General features: G+C 47.5%; 1 pseudogene; it reads right to left on the reverse strand.

Moving 5' to 3' along the window:
* Window positions 1-2408: 2408 nt before the first annotated feature.
* LOC125622516 (interferon-inducible GTPase 5-like) lies at window positions 2409-7916 on the reverse strand (annotated as a pseudogene).
* Window positions 7917-8263: the final 347 nt, after the last annotated feature.

The raw sequence follows: 8263 nt of genomic DNA on the forward strand, positions 1-8263 counted from the left end.
GATGGAAATAGGGGCGGAAAGGGAACCCACAGACAATGTTGTTACCTGTGATGGGCACTGGCCTCAGCAGCCGAACTGCTGTGCTGATTTTTGGGGGCCTCCTGGCAAAGGTGAGTTGTGAGGCGGTATCCGAAGGAGGGTGAAGAGGCGGCTTTGCCGCCCTGCCCAGGGAGCACGGCCCCGGTGGGAGGGGAGGTGTGGGAGGAAGCAGGAAGGGGCCTCTTTGAAAAGGGGACCAGTGGAAGAAGGTGGGCAGTGACGGGGAGTGAGAGGAGACAGGTTGGCCAGGAAGGGCCTTGGAGGTGGAGCCAGGCATCTGATGGCTGATGCAGCCCTGACAAACCCAAGGGATTGGCTATTGGCATTAATGAAAACTCATCAATTAAAATGGTACAGGAGGAAAAGGAAAAGGCAGGAACGGAAATAGGTGCTGAGAAGCAAGCAGAGGAAAGCGACGGACTAGCCAGGGTCTAAGGCAACTGACAGAGCGCTCCAATCTGATCACATACAAGTCACCGTGTGAACAGCAGGTACCAAGTCCAGCCCAGGATCAAAGGTGAGTGGGTGATAAAATGATTAAGTGGGGCTGAGGGTACAAATCCCACAGCGAGTGGGAGTCCACAGGTCGCCCCAGCGACAGGGGAAGATGGTACAATTCAGCATTTATGGAACAATCTCGTTTGGAAGAATGTCTGGCAAGAAGCCATCTCTGGACGGAGGCAGGGAAACCTGCCACAGCTTTAGTACCACTGATGCACCATCCTGACAGAGCCAAGCAGGACCCTGTGGGTCACTTGAGACAGGAACAAGCCTTTTGATGGCCTGCAGCTGAGGTGTCAGCCTGAGTAACTTCCAGTGGCTGGGAGTTCCGTGGGCTGATGCTAACACCGCAGACACCCATGAGAGGTGGAGCCTGCAGGGCAAAGGGAGGCAGCTATTAAAAAAGCAGAGATGCTGGAGTGCAGAGCGACACATCCCAGCTCAGAGAGAGCACCCCAGCAATCTTTCCTGTCTGGCTTGTTGGTCTAGGGGTATGACTGTTGCTTTGGGTGTAAGATGCCCTGGGTTCAATTCCTAGACGAGCCCAGTGGTTGGCCTTTTGCAAATGGCCTTTAGGAAGCAGCTACAGCTGGAGTGAGGAGCAGCCAATGGTGGGTGAAGGTGGGCTAATGAGCTGAAAAGGGGCCTGGAACTCACCGTAGGCGCCTTTGAAAATGACTCTGAATGTTAAAATCCGTCCTCTGTACACACTAGGCTGTGAAATCCCTCTAAGGCTCGGGAGGGATCTAGGGATCTCCAGGCCTAGCAGTTCCCTTCCTTCACTGTGTTATCCTCAGCACAACACAGTCTGTCTGAGCAGGCCCACATCATGTGCCCTCCCTGCAGAGGCCCGGTCGTCGCCAGAAAATTGTTTAACTACGTCGCACAGGGGTGTGAAAGATCCACACCTCTGAGCAATTTGGTTAAGCCGACCCATGTGCCTATGGAGACAGTGCTGGGTTGATGGAAGAATTCTTCCCTCAACCTAGCTCCCGCCTCTTGGGGAGCTGATTAACCACGCTGCTGGGAGAACTGCTCTGGGAGGCGTAGGTGCGTCTACACTGCAGCATTATGGCTGCGCAGCTGTGACGCTGTCATGTTTTCGGTGTCGCCAAGCCCAAGTACAATCACACACCCCCAAACACATTGTTCATACAGAGGCCCCCAAAAGGAATTCAGCTAGGGTCAGTGATGGTTGTCATAATTCCATTAGCTTGGCCCAGCACATGGCTGGATGTTCTTATAGCTGTCACAGGTCCTGTGTTCATATTCCCCTTTCCTGCCTCAAGGGGCAAAAGGGGGTCCTTCAAACTGGTGAGTCCCTGGGAATTTTAACATTCAAAATGAATACTGCAAATGCAAAGCCAAACCCAAATTTTCCAAATCACTGACCGGTGAGAAGTCCCAGTCTGGCCGGTGGAATTATTAACTCATCTTGTCTCATCCGACAAACATGCGCAAAGGCTGGAGTTGGGGCTAGCGGTTAATATCTGTGCCTGGTTCATTCTCCCCCTGGAGGGGTTAGTCCCTGCACTGTGATCCTCCAAGCAAAGGAACTTACCTTTGAAATAGATGATGTTTAATTCAAATGCTACAGGAAGAAAATGAAACTGAATGAAAACAAACACGATGACATGAACTACAAAGAAGAAAGAAGGTGATTCCGTGGTATAAATTAAGGTAACTAAAGGAGCGATACGATCTGTTGATTACACAAAAGTAACTGTAGGAAAACTGAGTCTCAATTCCATCCCAGTATCAAAGGTTAATGGATGATAAAATGGTTAACTATGTGTAAAGATTCAAACGAAGCCAGGGTAAGTCTACAGGTTGCCCCAATGACAGGAGAATGTTGTTCAATTTGCCATTTATGGAACAACCTCTCTCTGCAGAGTGACCGTCCAGCCCTGGACGGAGGCAGGGAAATCCTCCACAGCTGGTGCAGCATCCTGAAAAAGCAGAGCAGACAGGTGTGGGTCCTAGAGATGAGAAGGAGCCTTTTGACAGACTGAGTAACATCCAGGGGCAGGGAGTTTCATGGGCTGATGTCAATGCCAGAGACACCCAGGGTGGAGGCAGCAATTAAAGAGGCAAAGATGCTTGAGTGCAGTGGGAGCCATCCTAGCTCAGAGAAGCCCCAATTCATTCTTTCCCTGTTTAGATAGTTAGTCTAGGGGTATGATTCTCACTTTGGGTGCTGGGGTCCTGCATTCAAATCCCTGACAAGCCCAGAGGTTTTGATTTTGCAAATTGCCTTTAGAAAGCAGCTGGAGCAAAGAGCAGACACCTGTGGGATGCTAATGTCACTAAGGTGCACTAGAAAGTACTGCTCTTTGGGTGCCTGGCTCCCTTAGGCTGTTATGAATGTGCTTCTAAACACAGCTTGTGATGTTTGCACATGTATGTGAGAAATGCCTCTGAAGAGAAGAGCATGGCAACAATGGGATTTGAACCCATGTCACCAGACTGACTAGAACCCACATTCCCCGAAAACTGCTGAGTCACACTACCCTTTGCAAGGGTGTTTAGTCACCAGGGCGTGGGTTAGAGCCTAGATTGCAGTTTTGGCCATAAAAGGTCACATGTTCCTGTCCTGTGTCCATTCCATTTGTTGCACACTTTCCATGACCCCTTGCCTGGTGTTAGACGTGGAAGGCCCTGTTCTACCTCCTCTGAGCTGTCATTCATTTCTAACCTTTATCACAGCCCCTCTCCTTCTTCTCCTTTTACAGTCCCAGCCTTTTCAATCCCAGTGACATCTCTCCAGTCCTGACGCCTTCTCTTTGAGCCCTCTCTGTTTGCAGCTAGAGATTAGTCCTTCATGAAAAATAACCATATTTATTGATTAAGTAAATCTTGCATTAGCTGCAGCACGCTGGATTTCAGGTTTTCCCATCTCCTGAATCGCTGAGTAACAAACCCTTAAATGGGAAACACGTTTTTATTCTATGATGTAACCCTTCTGCCCGTCAGAGTTGGCAGCAACAAGGGCCGGGTTCAATATCTAGGGGATCCATTCCAATAACACAATGCAAAACGGCTCGAGCCCCCACCCAGTGACCTGGGACAAATATATACCACCCCCGCTGGGCGCCTCCAAGAGGCAATACTTCCCCTCTCGCAAGCACATAGTCTGAGTGTAGCAAAAGCCTTTTAAGAACAGAGAGAAACAATGTGGCATTATGTTGGGGAAACACCACCAACAGGATTCATAACAAAACCCATGAGCAAAAACCCACCCCAAGCAAATTGGGCATGCCCTTTTCCCTTTGGTTCTTGAGTCCAGCAACCCCAAATCACTCAAAGTCCCAAAAGTCCAATGCCCCAAAAGTCTCTGTCCCTGGTCAGGGCCGCCCCAGAGTTCAAAAGTTTATCTGCGGAGCTTTACCTCCCAACCTGGGTGGAAATGGGACGGTGGTAAGAGGCACCTTACATGATCTGAAGCTGACCGCCCCACGAACTCCCTCACTCAGCTGCGCTCCGCTCCGCCAGCCGCCCCACGAACTCCTTCACTCGGCTGCGCTCCGCTCCGCCAGCCGCCCCACGAACTCCTTCGCTCGGCTGCGCTCCGCTCCGCCAGTTACCCCACAAACTCCTTCGCTCAGCTCCACGAGCAGCTCCTGCCATCCACAAACTGCTCCTCCAGCCGGCCCGCCAACTGCTCCACAATATATCTTCCAGCTCCCCCCCTACTTAACACACCACTCAGTGATTTCAGCTCTTAGGTGAATTCAGCTTGTAGTAGGGGAGCCCCAGTGCTGGTGCACTGTCAGCCCAAAATGAGTTCAGCAGCCTATAACTAGACTTCTAATGAAATCAAAATTAGCTCTGATATTCCACAGTGGAGAGAGGAGGAAGTGCAATTAGCATGTAAGGCCCTCACCAAGGGGCCCATGCCACCAAGTATTAGTACTTGTCCCCAGCCTCTTTTCATTCACACAGTTTTGGAACCCATGACCCTTGCCTAGCGAGTGCTACTTAGTTGATGGTGAATCCCTCCATCATAACAAAAGGCCACGTACAGTTCCAAGCACAGTTCCCATAATCAGGGTAATAACAATTTATTCTTCCTGCCCCAATAACAGAGACACTGGGGATCCCACAGCAGCCAAAGTGACCATTTGGGCAGCTATGGTCTCATTCTAGGCGGGGTGGGTGTGCCTATGCAAATGAGATCAGCCCCTGAAGTTCTTTTCCACAACTTGCCACACCTCACCACCAGATGTCAGGGTGGAGCTCATCCTGACACTGCTTACAATGATGTAACATTTTGAACTGCACTTTCCAATTACTGCCTTGGCAAAGAATTTAACCGCAGCTTGCCGAGGGGATAACACATTTCCAGCCACAGGTAGAGCGAAAACTCTGTCTGTAGAGATGGCCACGGTTGCACTGTGGCTAGAAATGAGCCTCACAATAAGTACCAGCTCTGTGTCTGGTAGATTTAAGGGTATGTGTCTTGTTTTGGGCAGAAGTGGCCTTGGCATCATCTACCTGGTAAAAGTGGGCCCCATTCCCCTCTCACGTGTCAAGAATTTTCAAAGAGCCAAAGTTGTTCTAAATGTAAAAGGAATTTTTTAAACCAAGTTTCTTTACCTTGTTCTTGAAACGTCGGTTTGTCTGCAACGTCGTCTGCAGCTTGGGAGCAAAGGATAGTCCTTCTGACAAAAGAATTGCCTGAAAAACATTTTTCGCTGGTGCAAAATAAATGGATGACAATTTTTTCAGGGCATCATCGATAGAACAACCCCCCCGAAGCCAATATTGTACCTTCTCATTCAGGAGGTAAAAACTAAACTTAGTCTGGAAAATGTTTCTGTTTTTTCAAAAAAACCTGATTTTATTTTTGACAAAAATGGAATTTTTTTCTCTTGAAAATTGAAGGTTAATGGAAACTGTTCCCATACACTCCCACCTGTCTATCTACACACAGCCATCTATCCATCTCCACACACTCCCATCTATCTAGCTACACACAGCCATCTTTCCATCTCCACACACTACCATCTGTCTATCTACACACAGACAGCTATCCATCCCCATACACTCCCATCAGTCTATCTACACACAGCCATCTATCCATCGCCAGACACTCCCACCTGTCTATCTACACACAGCCGTCTATCCGTCCCCACACACTACCATCTGTCTATCTACACACAGCCAGCCAGCCATCCCCATACACTCCCATCAGTCTATCTACACACAGCCATCTATCCATCTCCATACACTCAGGTCTATCTACATAAAAGCCCCCAAAGGAAGAACTTAACATAGCTCCCTAAGAATATCAGAATTGTTGTAATTATATGTTTAAAAAAATAGAAAGTTTCTCCACCTGGGAAGCAGTTTATATAGGAAATGTTTCGTTGTTTAGACAGCAAATGGGACCATTTATCTTCTTTGTTGAAACTCCTTACTCTGAAATCCAAAAAACCTGCAAGCTACAATCTAAGATCTGGAACAGTTGGTCATATTTGGGGAAGTACTAAAATAATTACCCTTCACCTTTCAGTTCTAGACATACCAAACTCTCTCATATCACAGGAGCGTTTATCTTTCTGATCTTGTTCCAATGTTGGGGGTATAAATTTGCAAGCTTACCCCACAATGATTTCATATGGATAAGTAGTGCCATGCGGTATCTTGGAAAGTTCATTTAATTCAGTGAATGAAAAATGGAATACAAATCAAATAGGCACCCTGAAGTCTTGTTTGGCATTTTCTTCTCTTCTGCTGGAGCAAATTCAAGAATAAAAAAGTCTCCCTTTGGCTAGCATAGGTGAGGCTTTCGAATAGTCCAGCTCCAATCTTCACCGGAGTTCAGCTTTTTCATTCACTCCCAAGGCTATGGACAGTCCGTTGCTGTTATAAAGATTTTTTTTCCCTTCTTCTTCCAAAACAACCTCCTGAACTCATTGGGTGTCTTCAGCAACACCATCTAGGAATCTATGCAGCATGAAGCTGGTGGCATAAGACCATAAGAACGGCCCTACAGGGTCAGACCAAAGGTCCATCTAGCCCAGTATCCTGTCTTTCAACAGTGGCCAGTGCCAGGTGCCCCAGAAAGAATGAACAGAACAGGTAATCGTCAAGTGATCCATCCCCTGTCGCCCATTCCCAGCTTCTGGGCACTATAAGAAATTCCTCCAGCTGTGAGGGCACATAACACTGGTAGGACTTTCCTACAATACTCACTAAAATCTGGTACCAGCATCCAAGTCTCAGTTATGGCCTCCAATTTAGCTCCCATTGAAGATGTTAATAAAGCACCCATTGACTTTAAAGTGAGCAGGACCAGGCTCTGCTTCAGTAATTCCCACACATATTTGACTGTTAGATCTTTTGCCGGTGGGGTTTTTATCACGGCTTTCAGGTCATTGACAGATTTTCCAGAGTGCTCAGTGAGTTATGCAAGGGAGTTTTTCATTCTCCAGGCCGAAGCTCTTGGAATAATCGTGCGTGCGTTTCAGCAAGATGGGAACATTAAAAGCAAGAGAGAGACTTTTGACATGAGGACCAAGAATCACAGCCACATCTCTAGAAGCAGCTCCCAACAGGAGGGCTAATTTCCACATCGGCTGTTTTAGGGTTTCCTTCTTCTTTTGTAAGGTCTGTGGAGAAATGTTTGGCAGGCTGAGCAGGAAATCCTGTCTCTTGTGACTGGGAAGTTCATGATCCAAAGTGTCCACCAGGTCATGGAAATCGTACTTCTCTAGATCAAAGCTGGAGAGAAGGAAAACCTTAGGATAGGTCATCCCTTCTGCTTCCAGGTGCAGTATGCAATTCTCTTTCATTTCTTCCAAGATTTTCTCCTTGTAAGTGGAGGGTCGTTGCCTCTTGGCGTTATACAAGTTGGCATCTACTTCGGCGCGCACAAAGTAAAACTTCTTTCCCAATCCCTGAATCTCCCTAGCGAGCTTGTCATGGCTGGATTTGAATCGCTCAGAAGTGATAATGATGAAGAAATCATAGCTGTCAAAGTTTACTTTTTCAGGATATTGGTCTAGCTGAAAATCTAGGTGTTTCAAATCAGGTGTTTCAACTCCTGATATGCCCCAGAATGTTACTTTGGAGTATGTCGGGTGTGGATAAGGAGTTGGCTTCCTTGTTGTTTCTGTCTCCCCAGTCGCAGCCGCATTTTCATCTTTATGTCCCACATCCTGGATGGCGTTGACGAAGGATGATTTTCCAGCACCTGTCTCTCCCGTGATGGCAATATTTAGCGTGGCATTTTCAAATGACTTCAATTCCTCCTTCATTTTGTAAGCTGCTTCTGATGGGTCTTCAGTTTCGAAATGAGCCAGGAGGTTTCCATAGCTCTGTAGACCCATCTCGACAACTTCCTTTTGGTCTGAGTCCAGATCCAGGGCCATCATGAAATTTGTGAGAGCTTCCATCTGCCCCAGAAAAGAAAGGGAATATTTCACTCATTGTTTGTTTTAAAAAGGCAGAATAAGAAAACCCCGGATGGTGTAAGAATCCACAAATACAGGCCCAATTCGCCATAGTTCTTCATCTTTGTTATAAATATAAAGGGAAGGGTAACAACCTTTATGTATGCAGTAACATCAAATCCTCCCTGGCCAGAGGTACAGAATCACTTACCCGTAAGGGGTTAATCATTTCAATTAACCTAGCTGGCACCTGACCAGAAGGACCAATGGGGAAAGAAGATACTTTCAAATCTGGGGGGGGAAGGGGGGAGGTTTTGTTTGTGCTC

Source organism: Caretta caretta, chromosome 13, assembly GCF_965140235.1.
Source record: "Caretta caretta isolate rCarCar2 chromosome 13, rCarCar1.hap1, whole genome shotgun sequence".
Classification (NCBI taxonomy): Eukaryota; Metazoa; Chordata; order Testudines; family Cheloniidae; genus Caretta; species Caretta caretta.